At 62.2% G+C, this 19,105-nt stretch overlaps 1 protein-coding gene across 8 annotated transcripts in view; it reads left to right on the top strand.

The window, feature by feature from the left end:
* VAV2 (vav guanine nucleotide exchange factor 2) overlaps positions 1-19,105 on the top strand; it is a 186,033-nt gene that overhangs the window by 72,128 nt on the left and 94,800 nt on the right. The window lies entirely within an intron of this gene.

Raw genomic sequence — 19,105 nt, 5'->3', positions numbered from 1 at the left:
GCTCTAAGGCCACTGGCAACGCATTCTGCCCTGACCACTGTGTCCCTCCGGCCTTCGCCCTGGGGGCCTTGGGTGTGGAGTCGCGGAGCTGCGCTCAGTGCTTGGACTATGCTTGTGGTCGCCGCAGGCCCTGGAGGGTGGCAGGCACCTTTTCTCCTCCGGGCCCCGCGTCACGAGCTCTTATTCTCCCTGGGCACTGTGGTTCAGGTGCCAGGGTCCGCAGCTCCCTTGGTGGGCTGTGTTCTAGAGAGCGGCCCACGGCTTTCCTGAGATTCTCAGAGGGTTCCGAGGGCCCTGGGTGAAGAATCTACCTGAGTAAGCTGGGGGGGTGGCCCTCTTCCGGGGCCTGGCCCGAGCCCCTCCCACAGCCCCTTCCTGCTGCGGACTCAGGCCCTGGCTGCCCAGCCTGTCTGCATCTGTGCTGGGGTCTGATGCGGGCCCATGGCTGGGACAGCGTCCACTCTGGATGACCCCTTGGCTGCCATTCGGCTGGGCCCCGCCTCAGGCAGTGGAATCATCAGGAATCTTTGCAGGTTGGCTTTTGGGGACCCCGGGACCGACTCACCAGGTGGCCTTGGGAGAGGGCCTGAATGCTGTCCTTGCAGCGTGAGTGTGTGTTTATAGACTGTGGGTTGAGCCTCCTCTGCAGGGCGTCCGCTTTCCCTGCCCCTTCGGCCTCCTACCCCTGTTTCCAAAGTAAACAGAGGCCTGTTTGTGTTCAGAGGACGCTCCCAGCTCACAGACCGCCCGCCTCGGCATGAGCCGGAATGGCCTTGGATCAGCGCACAGCCCCACACTCACCCTGGGGCTCGGCCGAGGGCCCCACGGACCCTCACACAGGGTCTCACAGCTCCCCTCCAGCCCTCCCCCACACTCATCTCTTCCTCCCCTTCAGGCCTCCCCTCCCTCCTTCCCCTCCCCGCCCAGGGCCCAAGATGTCGGGGTAGGGCTGGTTCACCAGCCTCCTCCCGCCTCTGTCTTTTGCTTCTCCTTCGTCTCCTGGTTCCGACCGCTCCTTGTGTGAGATGTCAGCCCCACGTCCAGAATGTTCTCTGGAACAAGCCTTCCTTCGGCCCCCCTGGGCCTGCTGGACCAAGCCCCAGGGCACGGTGACCGCTGGGGGAGCCTGGGGAAGCAGGCCGAGCAGGTGCTGCTGCAGACCCCAGGAGGGTGGCTGGTGGGCTCAGGTGCCCCCTTGGAGGAATCGCCGCTGGTTCTTCCAGGGTCCTGCCTCTGGACCTGCACCAGAGCCGCCCGGGCCTGCAGCCTGACGCGGGGGCCTGGCCGGGGCGGGCCGTGGGTCCTCCCTTCCTCTGTTGAGGGTCTGCAGGGCCGGCTCGGGAGAGGCTGCTCAGAGTCCTGGGGGTTCCCTCCATTCTCGGGGGTTGCGGGGGAAACAGAGGCTGGGGGCAGGCGTGGCTTCGTGTCCCAGCGCAGCTGGTGCTGGAGGCGGGCTTGGCCCAGGGTCAGACTTCTGTTCTCTGTTCTTGCCCCACTCAGCCTCACCCCGTGTGGCATAGCCACCGGGCCTGGGGGTCCGGCACTTAGGGTATCTGGTGCCTCAGGCTGGCCTGTGACTGACTTTGTCTCTTTTCGTGTTCTTGTCCTCTGACCTTGGTGCCATGCCCCGTGCTGTGCCCTGTGCGCCTCGTCCTGTGTCCTGAGTCCCTGCCCTGCGTCCCACAACCTGTGTCCTGGCCCAGTATGGTGAGCGGAGCCCGGCTGATCCTTGTCCTTGACAGTTGGGTCAGGAGCCGGTCAGGGGTGCTGGCTGGAGCCAGATGCTGGGGGCAGAGGAGGCTGGCTTGTGGTCCTGCTGGGTGCTGGGTGGACAGGGGAAGCCGGTCAGAAGGAGAGGGCAGGAGAGAGCCGGAGTGAGCGGGGAGAGGGAACACTGCTTGGAGGAGCTGAGTTTGGAGACAGAGTTCCACGAGGCAGCCCTGACTGTCTCCCTGCACCCAGGCTGCTCCTGCCTGGGGGTCCCCGAGACGCCTCTGTTCCCTCTGAGCCTTGGGCACGAGTCTGGCTCTCACCTGCAAGAGCCGGGCGAGAAAAGTTTCTTTTTTACTTTTCTGTTTTTTGCAAGTCTATCTCATTTCATTTGAACTTCCTGTCTTCGGACCAGAAAATGCCCAAAGGGATATTAGGAGATCTGAATATTTTTGTACATCAATTATAGAAGATGACCAGTCCTCGTTGGTGCTAATGAGATAGGTGTGGCTGCTGAAACAGGAGACCCTTTAAAAGCAGCAGAACAATCCAGAGGCTTTCTCTCTTTAGGGCAGAAGTCCAGGCTGCACCACAGTCCCCGTGGCTCAGGCCCCCAGGATCCCTTGCTGTGCCAGTCCCGTCCCTGGCATGTGGCCTCCTCGTGGTGCATGATGGCTGCTTGGCTTCTGCCATCACACCAACGCTCCATTCTGTGCATTAGGGAAGAAGAAGGAGAAAGCAGCCCTTTTCTTTTAAGAGGGAGGGTCTTCCTCACACCTTTTTCTTTCTCCCTTGATGTTTAGAACATGGTTACAAGGCCATGGCTGGCTGCAGGGAAGGATGGGAGGTGAGATCAGTTGCCCAGCAACCCTGTGTTCATCTGGAACTCATCTCCCACTGAAGAGGAAGAGGGAGCTGGGGGTGGGGTGGCTAGGAGTCTGCCACAGATGAGGACAGCTAAGCCCAGGTTCCCTCCCTCTCGCGGGGTTTTTTTCCTCGGCTTCTCTTGAGGCGGAGAAATCTGATCAGGAGCTGGGGATCATGGTACGTTTACACTGCTGGGCTCATTGAAAGTATTATCCCTTGAGTCCCAACAGCTGGTGTGAGGTGGCTTCCATCAGCCCGTTATTACAGATGGGGAGACCGAGGCACAGACCGCCCTGTGCGTTCACGCAGGGCTGGGTTCACGGCCAGAGCTGCCCAACTCCATAGCAGGAGCCGCCCCCGGGCTCCATCTTGGACTCACACCCTGGTTTCACCCCCTAAAGCCTCGGCCCAGAGCAGGGCTCCGTGCCTCCCTCGTGGGCCCGAGCTTGCTGCAGCCCCCGAGGGTCACCCTCATGCCCATGTGCGCCTGGATGCCGTTAATTAGCCTCGCCTGGTCCCCTTGCCAGCTCTGCAGCTCCTTCCACTGCAGAGATAATCACTTGAGGGGTCATCTCAGGGCTGGCCCCTCTGGGTCATGTTTTATTCACGAGAAACACTAACAATCCCAGTCTTCCTCCGCGGAGGCTGTGGGCTCCCCTGTCTTGTATCCGTATTAGCATTTGGAGAGCTCGTCAAGCACCACCCACCACATTTGGAAGGCCCGTTTCGGTTGAACACCGGGGACAGGGAAGAAACCAGAAGATGCATGCTTCTAAATGAAAGGCCTTGTTAGTGGATGTGGTATGTAAGTCACTCAGTCATGTCTGACTCTTTGTGACGCTATGACCTGGAGCCCGCCAGGCTCCTCTGTCCATGGGATTCTCCAGGCAAGAACACTGGAGTGGGTTCCCATTTCCTTCTCCAGGGGATCTTCCCGACCCAGGGATCAGACCCGGATCTCCCTCATTGCAGGCGGATTCTTTACCACTGAGCCACCAGGGGAGATGGCCTCAGGGGTCCTTCTGGGTGTTGTATCCCTGAGACCCTTTGGTCTGCCGCTCTCCTGATAGGGTGGCGGCCCCGATTATTCTAATTTCCTGGACAAGGATCTCAGGGTCACACGGCACTTGTTCCCACATTTCTGGCCTCTAGTCCGTGGTTTAGGAGAAGGAAATGGCGCCCCACTCCAGCATTCCTGCCTGGGAGATCCCAGGGACAGAGGAGCCTGGAGGGCTACAGTCCCTGGAGCCACAGAGAGTTGGACACGACCTAACAAGTAAAGAACAACAACCACAGTTCCGTGGTTTTATGACCTTGGGCGTGACCTGAGCAAGGCCTGGCCTCTCTGGGCCTCGACTTCCCAAGTTGAAGGCAGAAGAGAAGATGATGACCCCTTCCAGCTCAGAGTCCAAGTCCCTTGCCGCCCTTCATCCTACCTCAGACCTCCCATCTCATCGTGGAGAAGGTCAGAGGGGAGATTTCTGGAGGTCGAGTCCCTGCACCCCACCCCGGGTGCTCAGGCCTGGCCCCTGTGTGGTCCCAGGCAGGGAGGGACTTGACGGCCACTCCATTTAATCAGTGGTGAGGGGTCGTCTTCCTGAATGACTAGCCCTGTCACCAGGCCCCCAGCCCTTTAATTGGGAGAAGTGTCCCTTTTGTTTCTGCGGAGGGGAAGGAATTAAATTGTGTGTGCATACAATTAATCTCGCTAATGGCAGCCTCTCTGGATCTGGGAATTAGATGTTAAGTATATTGAAGCCAGCTGCTGGGATGATGGCCTTTGGAACAAATCAATTAGCTCAGGCTTACAGTACTAATTGGGTAACATCCGGAATTGCTCGGCTGTGATGCTTTGGAGGACGTCGGTGTTGCCTGGCCGCAGCGAGGCAGAGGACAGATGCAGTGGCTTCTACGGAAGGCACTCGGGGTGACCCGGCCTGTTAGGAATTGGGAGAGCACATCCGTGACCTTGTTCTCACATGCTGCAGGGGCGGAGTGTGCCCTCACTCAGGGGCTGCAGGGGCGGTGTGTACACTCACTCAGCGGCTGCAGGGGCGGTGTGTACAGGGGCAGTGTGTACACTCACTCAGGGGCTGCAGGGGTGGTGTGTGCCCTCACTCGGGCTGCAGGGGTGGTGTGTGCCCTCACTCAGGTGCTGCAGGGGCGGTGTGTACACTCACTCAGCGGCTGCAGGGGCAGTGTGTACAGGGGCAGTGTGTACACTCACTCAGGGGCTGCAGGGGCAGTGTGTACACTCACTCAGGGGCTGCAGGGGTGGTGTGTGCCCTCACTCAGGTGCTGCAGGGGCGGTGTGTACACTCACTCAGCGGCTGCAGGGGCGGTGTGTACAGGGGCAGTGTGTACACTCACTCAGGGGCTGCAGGGGCGGTGTGTGCCCTCACTCTGGCTGCAGGGGTGGTGTGTACGCTCAGTGACTCAGCTGTGTAAACTGCACGCAGCGTCTACCTTGCAGCCACTCTGAAGTGTGAGTTCCGTGCCCTTGAGTACAATGACCTTGTGCAGCCTCACCACCTCCCGCCGAGGCAGACCAGGCCGGCGCAGTCCTTACGTGCTCGACGCAGCCAGAGCTCCTTGCCCCAGGTGGATGGGGCCGGCTTCAGGGTGACGCATGGTTCACAGTCTTTGCGCAGGAGGGCTGCCCGGAGGAGGTGGGGGCCAGACTGGCTCCCCTGTGCCCGCAGAAGGCAGGCCAGGGGGCCCAGGTGTCTCTCAGGGGGTGGGGACAGGGAGCCCCATCAGAGGTCGACATGTCTCCCCGGGGACCCCGATGAGCTCATCTCATCCCGAGTGGGACCCTGATACGCAGAGCATGGGGCAGCTGGGACCTGAGCCCAGATCTGACCTCGCTCCCTGCAGGCTGGGACTCCCAGCACCTCCCTGTCCAGGCTGGGCGAGGCAGGGGTCGGGGCAGGGTGTGGAGCGGGTCGGGGTTGGGCGGGGGCCCCTTCAGCACCCTGTGTGGAGGAGTGGCTGCTTTCTTTCGTGGGCATTGGTTATTGTTCTGGTCTGGAGGGTCTCTCTCTCTCTCCTTGGGGCCAGGTGGCAGGAGGCTGGCCCAGCACCCTGGCCTTCCGTCCCATCTGTGTCCGGGACTGTCCTGGGCGGGGAGCTGGGGGTCCCCGTGTGGCGGCCGGGATGCTCTGTGGCCCCAACACCCAGCATGACCTCACAGAGTCAACCCCCTCCGGGCCTCCACCCCTCATCTTTCAAGGGGGTGGCGGGCTCGCCCGTCCTCCGAGAGGAAGTGGAGACGGGCTGGCGGGTGGCCGCAGTGGGTACACTCTAGTCGCTGTGGCCGGTCCTCCGGGCCCTGTGGCTCCCTCCTGCCATCTATGGGTGCTGGGGGCCGGGAGAGTGCTCATCAGGAATGCCGAGCGGGCTCTCCTAGCCCCTCCTGGGATGAGTGTGGGGCTTGTGCGTGCGTTTGGGGGTTCGTGGGGGGAGTCCTTGGGGGCAGGGGGCTGCTGGCTGGCAACTGTTGTTTTTAGAGAGGTGGGTTCATAGGACCCAGGGAGTTCCACGGGCCCAGCTGGCCACAGCTCTGAAAGCCTGGCTGCTTCCCTCCCTGGGAACTGTGGGTGGGTAGGTGGGCTTGGAGCAGCTGGGGCCGGCTTTGTTCCCCATTCTAGGGGCCTGTGCGCCTCGCGGGCCCCACCCCCGCTGCCTCCCTGGGCGGTGTTATTTATCCTTCCAGGCAATTAGCTTCTGCAGGGAATCCCCAAGGGCTTTGTGTGGGGGAAGCGGTCCTTTCCCCTGAATGGGCCCAGCAGATGGCCCCCAGCCTGCCCCTGCCCAGAGGAGGCTTGTGATGGGTCCTGCTGTCCTCTGGCCTTGCCAGGCGGCTGCCTTGTGCCTGGCTCCCTCCTCCGAGTGGGCCTGAGCCCTGGCACCCTTTCTGGGACTGACACTCCCACCAGCAGGTTAGCCGCTGCCATTGGGGAGAGAGACCGGCCTCTGGGTCCTCAGTCCTGCCTGAGTCCCGCCAAGAGCGCCCCTCTGTGTGACCTGAGAAGAAAGTTCTGCGCTCTGGGTGGGGGTGGACCCAGAGGGTGCCTGCCGGGCAGAGTGCGTCCCAGAGCCCCCTCTGCAGTTTGGAGAACTTGTGCTCATCTGACTTGAACCCCTGGCCCAAGCCGGGTGACTGGGGGTCCTGGTAGATTTCTAGGGGAGTGTGCGTGCAAAAGCAGCCTTCTGCGCTTGCTGAATGCACACAGAAGGTGGAAGCTCCAGGTTGCAGAGACGTGTCCTGCCGCAGGGGATTAGCTCTTGAGGGGTGAGAGCCGCGCCCGTGGGCCCCAGGGGGGAGCAGCTCTGCTCACCCAAGGGCCTGTCGTCTGTCCTTGTCTCCTGGAGGGGAAGCGGTTTGCCCCCACTGGACACGTGGCCCTCGCAGACCCCGACCCAGAGGGAGGAGAGCTTGCTGCTGGTGCCTGGCATCCGGGACTGCCCCCCCGGCCGAGCTGGTGTGAGCCGCACTCACGCCCCTTTCTCGCTGGGCCGCCGCAGGCAGGTGACTCAGCCTCTCTGAATCTGCTGTGGGCACGTGGCGTGGGGTTACCACTGCTCCCTCCTCGGGAGGCTGGGGTGTGAGCTGGTGGCCTGACCTGTGCCGGTCCCCAGATTCCTGCTTTTGGCCAAGCTGTGCTGGGACCTGGGGCCTCCCGTGCTGACCTCAGCCTGGGAGGTGTGGAGGCCGCCTGCTGGCTGTGGTTGAGGGGTGTGATATGCGGCTCTGGGCCCCCAGGGGCCTCTGCGGACGGTTCTCCGTCTGTTGGGGCTCAGAGCCCAAGGCCTGCACCTCTATGTTCCCGGCCGACCTGCCTCGTGTACGTGGCCGACCTGCCCCCTGTGCCCGGCTGACCTGCCCCTGTGTGCCCAGCTGACCTGGCTCCTCAGCGTTGGCTGAGTGGGGGCTGGCATGTGCACATGTGGGCCAGGGATGCCATGCCTCCCAGGGTCCAAGGGCCTGGTTTGGGCAGGGCAGCCCAAGTGCATAGGGCGGGGGGGAAACCAGGGTGCAGGTCACAGACGAGGCCGCTGCAGGCCGGGGTCCCAGGCCCACCAGGCCTTTGTACGAAGCGCCCCGGGGCCCAAGCCTTCCCAGGCCCGCTGTGCTCTCTGTCTCAGGGGTTGCCGCCGTGCCTGTTGAGGTGCTGGGCGGCCCTGAGGGTCAGCAAGTCCTCAGGGCTGCCTGGGGCCCAGCCTGGTGAGCGGCGGCCGGCAGGCGGCTGGGCAGTGGGCCCCACGCTGCAGTGTACGCCGGGGTCAGCCCAGCGGCCCTCGGGGCGAGCCCTGAGCTGACGCGAGTTCTGCCAAGTCGCCCCTGAAGGGAGCTGGGGTGCTCTCTGCATCGTTCCTAAGGGCCTTGTTGCCGCGCTCGGCCACCTGAAAACTCGTGACAGCGACTGCTGAAGATGATGAGCCCTTAGCGGCTCCTCCTGCAGGCCGTGGGCCCTCTGTGTGCTCGGCGTGCACGTCCTGTTTCCACGCTGACCCAGGGAGACGAGCCCAAGTTATTCATGCCCACGAGCCTTCTGTTACTGGATGGGGAAACCGAGGCAGGGCGGGCTGGTGGGGCCCGGAACAGCCGGCTCCAGGCTTCCTTGGGGGCCAGCCTTGCCCCCCGCGCCTGCTGCAGACCAGGCTGGAGCTTCCCAGAGCTTGCTGGGTGCCTGCGGCGCTCAGGTTCCTTAGCCCGGCCCGGAGCCCCCAGACCCGCGGGGACCCCGCCCCTTGGTTCCAGTCCCTGGGGACGCCTCCCTCACCCTGTGATGGCGAGGGAGATGACACCACCCCACGGGGCATGGGGTGGGCAGCCCCTGGTGGCGGCTCCAGGGCAGAAGGACCTTGAGGTGGACCCTGAAGGCTGATGGGGGGTTCCCATTTTAAGGTGCCCCTTGAGGGTCCCCGAGGCCCATCAAGCAGCTTCAGACTCCCCTCCCGTGTGAGGCGCCAGGGCCAGGGACCCTCAGACTGGAAGGAATGTCAGACTGAGGGGTGGGGAGCCTCTGGATTGCTGCTGCCTGTGCTCAGGTCTCGGGGTACACACAGCCCCTGGGGTGGGAGGGTGGGGGGCTGCTCCCTGCTCCTCCTGCCGCTGGGGCCCCCAGGCGCGACCTTGGGCCAGGCCTGCCCACACGAGGCCTCGGGGAGAGAAGGCCTTTGCCCTTGGGGTGCAGGGTCCTAGGGAGGTGTGCCTGGGGGAGTTCTCCTGTTAGAGAAAATTTGTCAGTTTTCTCGATGTAAGTTTGGGCTGGGTGTCTGAGAGGGAGCTGCAGAACGCGATGCCCTCCATGTTGGGGCCCCTCTGGCCTCTGGACTCAGGCTGTGTCCACTCAGTGAGCTCCCGGCCTGGCTGCTGCTTGTGTCCTGATGGTTTGTGACCCGTTGTAGGGATCCCCCGCGAGGCTGGACGCGGGGCTGAGACCCATGTGCTCAGCAGGAGTCCCTCCGCTGGCGCCCAGGCCAAGGGCTCCTGGGCACACAGCACTCAGCTGGAGCCTCGCTCGCTGCCCGAGCCTGGGTGGAGGTGTGGGCAGGCACTGGTTCTAGCCTGAGACTTGGGCCCCGGCGCTGACCCGAGCGCTCCCCCAGGCTGGTGAGCCACGCCCGTCCCTTCTTCCTCCCCTCACCGCCAGGGAGGAGTGACCATTTGCGTTTAAGTGGGGGCCTTGGGGTGAGTCCCCGGCCCAGTTCCCACGGAGCTTGCCCAGTGGGCTGGGCTGTTGGTGGAGGCGTGTGGGGTGCCCACCTGTGGGTGCAGATCCTGGGCCCATCTGAGGGAGCTGCCCCCGGGGGCTGTGTGTCCAGCCAGGAGCGCAGGGGTCCAGGTCAGGGAGACCAGGGTGGCTCTTGATGGGAATGTGACCTGGAGCCCTGGGGGCGGGCTCACTGGCTCTCAAGCTGGACTGTGAGGGTCCTTCCTGGGCTGTCGCTGGCTGTGCCCAGAGGCTGCCCCGCCACCCTGCGAGGCCCTTGAGGTGTCTCCCGGGATGGGGGAGACTCCTTGGTCCTAGGGGGCAGGCAGACCCAGGAGCTAAGCAGACACAGTGGGGCCCAGGAGAGTCGCCCAGGGCAAAACATGAAGCAGCCCATGGGTTTGGCACAGAGTCACTGAGGTCCGCTCTGCTGGCTTTGTGTGTGTGTTGGGGGGCAGGTGTGCCCCCTGTCCCGGCCTCCCCATGGCCTTTGCTGGCTCTTAAGGCCTCCCCAGGCAGCTGGCCCTGCTCTGGGCTGTATCAGGCCTCCTCACCCCAGCTCCAGAGGGGAGCAGCCTCCGCCCAAGCTCATCTGAGATTTGCTACCCGAGGTTTCGTCCTGTCGTCCAGCGTGGTCGTTGCAGCGGTGGGTCCCCAGGGCAGCAGGGAGCTGTGGTCTGGGCTTTGAGCACCTGAGCTGGGTGGTCACCGACCGGCGCCCCGGGGTGGGGAGCTGGGTGAGGAGTCCTGGCTCCCTCCAGGGAGAAGTGGGAACCACTTGGGGGCAGCTGGGGACAGTGCAGAGCCCGGGCTTGCCTCCTGGCGGATCGCCTTGGGGTGGTGGGCTGGTACAAGGCCTTCGTCTCAGAGCTGCCTGCGCGGAACGAGCCGGGGGACATGGGCTGTCACGTGTCACCTGGGGCCATGCCTCAGGAGGTGGTCTGCCCCTGGCTCACGTCTCTCTGGCCCCCTGGGACACACAGGTTGGCGGGCAGAGGGACGGGGGTCGTCTGCCCCTCGCGCTGCCTGACTACGTGAGGGCCTCCTCCTGAGCACACAGTGGGCTCGCAGGAGCTCTGGTGGCCACCCTACCACCTGCAGGCGAGTTGGTGTTCTCAGATCTGCTCTTGTCTGGGGATTAAAGAGCTGGGAACAGCTCAGAGCGCTGGGCCACGGCCGCGCATCCGTGTGACAGGGACGCCTGAACACACAGACCTCGCAGTCGCCCGAGAAGGCAGGGCGGGCAGCAGGGGCCGCCTCCGGGGCGGCCGGATCAGGGCTGGGCAGGTGGCCTTCGGGCCCACGTGCCCCCGTGGCCCCTGCTCTGAGGGGAGGTGCACTCGGGGGCAGCTGAAGCCATTGCTTCGGAAAAGACTCATGGGCTTTGAGTATGTGGCTCCTGTCTTCCCAGTGTGCAGAGAGGCCCCTGCAGGGGCTCGAGTCAGCCCCACCCCGCCTGTCTGCAGGCAGAGGTGCTGCACCCGCCGTGGCTGCAGTGGAGTCTCTGGGTTACAGGGACGAGGGTGAGCCGGGCCAGCCCTGAACCTGCCCCTCCCACGTAGCCTCCTTCGTGCCCTATCTGGCTGGGCTGCAGTGGGGGAGGCTGTGTGCAGACCTGGGGCCAGGCCGCAGCGTCCCTGGGCAACCCCTGCCTGTCTGCGGGCGTCTCCTTCCTGTACGTCTCAGCTTTCACCGTGTCCATCCCATCAGAAGGCCTTGAGCTGTGTGTCTTTGAATGAATAGATCTTATTAAATGTCTTTGAACTCTCTAGAGTTAAAGCTAGTGGTTTTCTGAAACATAACTTCTTAAGGTATCCTGCATTTGCAGAAAAAGCATCTGTTATACAGGGCAGTTTGGTGAGTTCTCAGATAACCAGGCAACCAGGGTTAAGAGACAGGAACACTTGGAGGTTCCCGCTGCACTCTGTGGGCGGGAGGGCCTCCCCATCGCCGGAAGCGTATGGAGGGACCCGAGAGGACAGCCGGCTGGCTGCAGTGAGGCCCGAGGGCAGAAGGAAGCCATCTTGGATGAGTGACCTTCGAGGGGCGCCCGGAGGAGGCTGGGGTCAGGCAGGAGGGGCGGGGGCTCCCGGCGGAGGGGGCAGCCAGGTTCGCTGGAGCGTGAGTCACGGCAGGAAGAGGTGGCAGCCATGCTCGCTGCTCTCGCTCACCGGGGCCTCCCCGGGGCCTGGCAGGTGTGTGCAGATCCACGTGTCTCTGTTCGTTTTATTTTGCTTCAGTTCTAGTGTCCTGAATGCTTGCCGCTCATTTTGAATGCCCTCTTTACAGCCACGAGAGCTGCTGGAACCCGTGTAATCCAAGCTGTCAGTTGTCTGCGGGCTTCAGTTCAGTTCAGTTCAGTCACTCAGTCGTGTCTGACTCTGCCACCCCATCGGCTACAGCACGCGAGGCCTCCCTGTCCATCACCAACTCCCAGAGTTTACTCAAACTCATGTCCATCGAGTCAGCGATGCCATCCAGCCATCTCATCCTCTGCCGTCCCCTTCTCCTCCCACCTTCAGTCTTTCCCAGCATCAGGCTCTTTTTCCAGTGAGTCTGTTTTTTGCATCAGGTGGCCAAAGTATTGGAGCTTCAGCTTTAGCATCAGTCCTTCCAATGAATATTCAGGACCGATCTCTTTTAGGATGGACTGGTTGGATCTCCTTGCAGTCCAAGGGACTCTCAAGAGTTTTCTCCAACACCACAGTTCAAAAGCATCCATTCTTCGGCGCTCAGCCTTCTTTATGGTCCAGCTCTCGCCTGCGGGCCTCAGGTGAAGGTTTTACAGGCCCTTGACCTCCAGAGTGGCCCTGGATCTGGGAAGTCTACCTGTCTGATCGCCTGTGCTGTGCCAGCACCAGCTTCTAGTATGCCTCCCGAGGCAGGGCACTCACTACCCCAGCGGCAGCCCTTCTCCCGGGGGCTGCTCCCACGGAACCCACGCCTGCCATGGTGGGGGCGGTGAGGGGTCAGCACAGCGGGTTGCTTCAGCAGGCTCCTGTCAGTGTTCACGGGCCCCAGCTGGCTCTGCTGCCTCCCCCCACTTCCTGCTGTGTGGACCCTGCAGTCATCTCCCCAGCCCCAGGCTGGACTTGCAGAGCCAGGACCCTCTGTGAATCATGGAGGGGGCAGCGATGCAGGATCCATGTGCTTGAGGAGCGAGCGGGACAGGAAGCCTCCTGCAGCCCCAGGGACGCCCCTCCTCGTGACTTAAGATGGAAGGATCGAGGGGTGGGGGCCCAGAGGTGGAGCCACGGGAGGTCGTTCTTGGGGAAGGAGGTCCCTGTGGGAGCAGCCCCACCTCGGTGGATGCAGGGACTCTGGGACCCAGGGTGCCAGGCACAGGCCTCCGGGAAAAGTGGAATCTGTGCTCTGGGTCTTTTTTGGTGTTAGTTCTAGAAGGTCTTGTAGGTCTTCATAGAACTGTTCAACTTCAGCTTCTTCAGCATTACTGGTCGGGACAGACTTGGATTACTGTGATGTTGAGTGGTTTGCCTTGGAAATGAACATAGATCATTCTCTTGTTTTTGAGCTTGCCCCCAAGTACTGCATTTCAGACTCTTTTGTTGACTATGGGGGCTCCTCCATTTCTTCTAAGGGATTCTTGCCCTAGTAGTAGATAAATGGTCATCTGAGTTAAATTCACCCATTCCAGTCCATTTTAGTTCACTGATTCCTAAAAGGTCGATGTTCGTTCTTGCCATCTCCTGTTTGACCACATCTAATTTGCCTTGATTCACGGACCTAACATTCCAGGTTCCTATGCAATATTGCTCTTTACAGCGTCGGGCTTTACTTTCACAACCAGTCACGTCCACGACTGAGCATCATTTCTGCCTTAGCCCAGCTGCTTCATTCTTCCTGGAGCTATTTCTGTGCTCTTCCCCAGTAGCACCCTGGATACCTACCGACCTGGGGGTTGGGAGGGTCATCTTCCAGTGTCTTATCTTTCTGCCTTTTCGTTGTGTTCATGGGGCTCTCAAGGCAAGAATACTGACGTGGTTTGCCGTTCCCTTCTCCAGCGGACCACGTTTGGTCAGGCCCTGACTGGCAGGGACGTGCCCTTCGGCCGCTGCATGTAGCTGGACGACACGTGCTGGGTCACTCAGATGCCCCAGCCCCGTCTCCTCCCCGGGCGAAGCCGTGCTGTCCTCCTGGGCCACCGGCTGCCTCTGCTGCAGGGGCCCCCGGAGCAGCTCCGGTGTGGTGCTCTAACCCCCAAGCAGTCAGCACTCTCAACCCTGGGCCAGTGTTTGCGACCCTCAGCTCTCTGCGGTGTCCTGTGGCTGCCGTGCCAAGGGCCGTTCACCGGGCGCTCACAGCTCCAGAAAGCCGTCTGTCCCGGTTCTGGACGCCAGAAGCCCGGATCCAGGTGTTGGGGGATCAGCTCCACCCGCAGGCTCCAGGGGTGGGGTCTCTCTTGGTGGTCTCCCTCTGCAGGCGCTGGGGGAGGGTCCCTTGGGCTCCTGGCAACTCCAGGGGTTTCTGTCTTGTGGTTGCGTCCCTCCCGCCTGGGCTTCTGTCGTCACACGTCTCCTTATCTCCCCGTGTCCCCATGGAGACACCAGTCACATCACGGGAAGGGCCCACCCCGCCCCAGAATGACTGCGTTGTGACTAATTACACCGCAGCGGCCCCTGTTCCAAGCAAAGTCACATTTCGAGGTCTCGGGAAGGACGTGGGCTCTGGAGGGACCCTCAGGCTTGGCTGTAACGGCAGCAGGCTCAGGTGACCCGTCCTCTGAGCCGAGCACTGGCAGGGCCACCCCTGCGGGCTGGGATGGCAGGTCTTTGTCCTTGCGACCTTCACAGTGCCCTGTGGCTGCCGCGCCAGGGACCATTCTCCAGGCGCTCACAACTCCAGAGAGCTGTCTGTCCCGGTTCTGGATGCCAGAAGCCCGAGTCAAGGTGTGAGGGGCACGGATGGGCTGGGGAGGGCCCCCCCTTGGCAGGGGCCTGAGGCCTCCCCGCTCTGCGTCTTTCTCCTCTGCCCTGTCCTCCTTCTCCCTGGGGGCCTTGCCAGGACCTCTTAGGAAGTCCCAGCCCCGTAGCTGGCCCTGCGCAGTTGCCAGGCCCGGCCACGTCCACTCCAGCCCCTTGCACCTGGAGGGGCTGCGTGAGGATACCAGGGAAGTGTGCGGGAGAGGCGGCCAGCGGGGAGCGGTGGGGACTCTGGCAAAGGCCAGGACTGGAGCTGGCTTGTGCCCAAGAGGGGAGGGCCCAGCCGATCACGGGAGGAGAGGGCTGCGGGCTCTGTCGGCCGCATGTAAAATCTGTGAGGCCTTACCTTCCGCCTGCGCCAGCAGCCCCCACCTCCACCGCCTCCTCCTTGCTCCGTGTTTCTCACGATGCATCCCAGGTGGGAGCAGCTAAGGGGCTGGGATAGGTTGAAACCCTCACATCCTCGCTTGGAACCCCTGATGCAATCTGGGCACCTGCTGGGCACCACATGCCATGCGGTGACTCTGGCCCCGGCTCCGCGCCAGGGAGCAGGGCCTGCTGGGCACATCACAGGTGCTCTTTGAGTGCCTGCTGGGGGCCTGACCCACCTTCCCCAGCTCTGCTGGGATGCCAGCCAGGGCGGGGAAGGGGCTGCCACATCTGAATCAGTGCAGAAGATAGAATTGCTTTTGATAGGACAATAAATAATTAATTCCGGTCTGGGATGAAAATATCGACTGTTAAATTATACACTTTGCTGTTAAATGCACTGTTGGGGGGTGGTGGGGGAGCTTGAAGTCCTGTGTGGCTTTCAGGCCGCCCTCACGGGCCGCTGGGACCCGGGTGGGTTCCGCTGGGCTGCTGGTGGGCTCACCCGGCGGTGGGTCCTTTCTCTGTGCCCCCCCGCACCCCCAGACTGTCAGCGGTGCCCCCTAATGGGGGGCTGGGTTCCCGGAGTTCTTGACCTGGGCAGCTCCTTTCCCTCTGTGCTGCTGGCAAGCATCCTTCTTCTGGGGAGGAAGCTCGTGGATACGGAACAACCCAGAACAGGTGTAGACAGGCCTTGTTGTGGGTCATCCACTTGCAGACGAGGGTTCCGGCCTGCGGAAGGCTGTGCCCTTTGGTGTCTGGACCCGTTGTCTTGGAGGTGGTTTGATGGGCATGTAATTCTTCCAGCCACGCTGTTGGTGGGAAGAGCCCGCTGGACTGGGTTCAGGGCCTGGCCTGGCCACCCCCGGCCGCTCGGTGACGTGCCTGAACCACGGCCCCTCTGGGAGTGGGGCTGCGGCTTCCATCACGGGAGCACCTGGGGACCGACACCTGCAGGGAGGGACCCTCAGGGATCCAGGCCCCGAGCTGTCATCTGCCTCCTGACCCCATTTCCACAACCAGAGTCCTGGAGAGCCGCCAGGCAAGGGGGCCGAGCGGGCTGCCTTCTGCACCCCAACCAAAGGGCAGCTCCCTCAAACAGACCCTGCTATCAGGACAGCTTTAGATTCACAGAAAGCTGAGAGGATGGCGTTCCTGTCCCCGCAGCCGGCGTGTCCCCTTGGCGTCATCCTCCTCCTCCAGCTCGGGACGTTGGTGGCCGTTGATCAGCCAGCAGGGAGTGTTAGCGAAGCTGAAGGCCCGGCTCTGTCGTGCTTCCTGGAGCTCCCGCATGTCCTGCTCTGTGCCAGGGCCCCACAGGGCCCTGTGTGGCATCTGGTATTCACGTGCCCGTGGGCTCCTCCAGGGTGAGATAGACGTTTTAAAGACTGGATTCCTGCTGGGGCCAGCATTCCTCACACAGCCCTTGTGAGGCTGGCTGGGGAGGCCGAGCCGGGGCCTTGGGGCTCTGGTGAGTCCTTGCTCACCTCCCCCCAAGGCAGCAGCTCTCTCTCCTCCACTCCGGGCCAGCTCCTCTCTTGTGGTCATGGAGAATCTATTCTGGGGAAAAAAATGCATCTTTGAAGCCTCCTCACAAGTATTAATAGGAAGAGAATCCGTGCGGTGGCTGGTGCCGGAAGGCCCCGATGGGCCAGGAGTAGGCAGGAGTCGAGAGGAAACTGCTTTGGGGGGTGCAGTCCGGAGCTTGGCCCGTTTTCCAGCTGCTTCCTCCATCAGCACACGCAGGGGAGAGAGAGTCACCGTAGGCTTCTTTCCCGCGGAGGGTTTCCTTTGGACAAAGATGCCAGGCTGTAGGGGTCTTGCGCTGACTCTGCTTCCCGAAGGGGAGGGTTCTTCGTGGTTGGGGTGAGCTGGCTGCACACCGTAGTGTCAGGCGCCAGGCTGTCCTGTGGGCAGGGCGCCCTCATTTACTCTGATACACGCTAGCCTGTCACCCAGCCACGTCCCGTTTGCCCCTCAGGTCTGAGGTTGGGTGGCACCTCCTGCAGGAAGCCTTCCCTGGAGCCCCCTGCCTCCCAGCTCGGTTAGGTCTCCGGCTGGTGCGCCTGTCCTTGAAATACTGAGCATGCTCTGGGTCCTGTGAGCTCCAGGAGCTCCCTCTGACCTCTCGTCCCTCCACAGGGCTTGGCATGTCCTGCTGTTCGCTGAACCCTGTCAACCATGCGGGTGAGGAGGGAGAACCTGCTGTGTCATCATTGCCACGTTACAGACGAGGGCCGGGACCCTCGAGAGCTGAGGGCGTTGCCAGGGTTGTGGGGACACTGCAACTGGATACGAAGCCGGGTTTAGTGGTGCCAAGCCTGGCCCTCTGCCCCCGTGGGAGGCTGTGCCACAGGAACCCTGGGATGGAGGCGCGGTGCGCCTGGCCAGGGCCGTGGGGAGACCTTGGGCAGAGGCCCCGAGCCCAGCTCCCTCTTGTAGGACACATGAGCAAGGGAAGTGGGCACCCCACAGCCCATGGTCAGCGGCTGCCCGCAGCTCCTCCCCACCCCTGCCTGTGGCTCTGTGGACCCGTTTGGAAAACCTCTCCCTACCCTCCTGGGGATAGGCTGGCTGTGGGCACAGTCCACAGGACCGTCTCCTCGGGGTCGTCTCATCAGCTCAGGATGCTGTGAACACTGTCTCTGTGTCCCCAGGTGTTGGAGAGAAACAGAGACCGTCTCCAGTCTCTTCTTCTAAGGGCACTAATCCGCTTCATGGGGCTCCACCCTCATGACCTAATCACCTCCAGCAACAAACGCATCGGGGAGTAGGGCTTCAGTACATGAGTTTGGGGGGAATGCAGACATTCAGTCCGTAGTCAAGCCTGGCTGTTGTCCAGTGACAGACCTGCATGGTGGACTTGGAGGTGTGGAAGCAGGGGGCCGCTCCCAGGAGGGGCAGAAGTGGTGATTGTGGCTGTGCCAGGGAACCCAAGGTGCAGGGGCCTCCTCAGCTGCGAGGGTATGTGTCGCCCCCATTTCTCAGGCGAGGCGCTTGGGACTCAGCTATGCCCAGCATTTGCTTCTCCACTGGGAATGGACAGGGACCGCCATTTGTCAGACTCAGCATGGGCTTTCTGAATGCTCAGTGCCATCAGATCGTTCCAGAAACACCCACCTAGCCACAAACACACTTGGGTTTGCACTTTGCCCTCTAACTTGTGTAGCTGCCCAGGACCATCCTCACACAGCTGCGTGGCTACTCTGGTGCCAACCGTCACCCCTGACATCCCTGCTTCCCCTCCTGCGGGGTATCAGCAGAGCCGGGAGTGTGAACACAGCGCAGGCAGAGCTTTCCCCTGCTCCAGGAGCTGGGGGCAGAGCCGCACCCTCCTTTGCTATCAGAAAGCTCAGGGAGAAAGTAGAGAAAATACTGCAGGGTGGCTAGAGCTCCCAAGGCTTTTCAGGCGCTGGCGTCAGAAGCAAGGAGCGGGCGAGGGTGAAGAGATTCACGCTGCTCAGGGCACTGGGGTTGTGCTAGCAGTTAATAACGGAGTTACTAAGTCATCACTTCAGAGATAAGTGTGTGTATTGAAAAATTATTGCCATGGTATAAAAGATACAATTTTTGTTCCCCTTCCCATTAAAATGGCCATTAATCAGGGAGGGCAATGAAGCAGCTCTGAAACCCATCGGCCCTCTCCAGGTAATGGCTGCTGTCACCTCGTCCCCATTAGCAGCTGGGGGTTTGATGGATGGGGCCGGCCCAGAGCCTAGAGCCCGCGAGCCAGAAATGCCGAGGCGGGGGCGGGGCACTCCTGGGTCAGGCTTAGACCGGAGGCTGGGGCACTCACCAGACAGGTTCGCAGCTGTCTCTGCTAGTGTGTAGGTGACCACTCTGACCCTCAGTCTCTTTATCTGACACGGGGCAGAGTATCACTCATGTGGCTGAGGATTCAGTGAGCCAGGCGGGTAACTTTGCAGCCCAGCACCATACTCATGGTCAGGGATTGGGCTGGGGGTCAGGGCTCGGGCCCAGGGTCAGGGCTCAGGCTGGGGGTCAGGGCTCAGGCCCACTTGCGTGCTGGCTCCTTCAAGGAGGCCCCAGTGAGGCTGGTGTGGCTCTGAGCGCGGCTCGTGGGCTGACTCTCAGCGGCAGGGCCAGGTTGCCCGGGGGTGTAGGTCCGCAGCCTCGGGGATTGTGGTCGGGCACTCTTGGGTCTGTGTGTGGGGACAGCCACCGCCCCAGCACTGGTGCCCCCAGCTGCGGTTCTGGGAGGGGATGGAGGGAAACAGGATCCACTCCCTGTTTCTCAGCAGCTCTTTCAAGTGTGAGGATGGAGTGCAGATGCAGATGCCGCCTCTCAGAGGGGCCTGGGCTCAGCCAGCCTGGGCCGCCTCTTACAGGTGGTCCCCGGCAAGTGAGGGCGCCTGTCGGGGCCGCGGTTTCCTCATCTGGAAAGGCGGGGCGATGGTCCTGACGCCGTGGGATTGTGCTGGAGACAAACCACCCGTGCTGAGACAGGAATCGGTGCAACAGCAGAGGCAGTCGCAGCTG

Source organism: Bos indicus, chromosome 11, assembly GCF_029378745.1.
Source record: "Bos indicus isolate NIAB-ARS_2022 breed Sahiwal x Tharparkar chromosome 11, NIAB-ARS_B.indTharparkar_mat_pri_1.0, whole genome shotgun sequence".
NCBI lineage: Eukaryota > Metazoa > Chordata > Mammalia > Artiodactyla > Bovidae > Bos > Bos indicus.
Note: the sequence above shows the minus strand (reverse complement) of the source record. Positions and strands in the feature narration are given on the sequence as shown.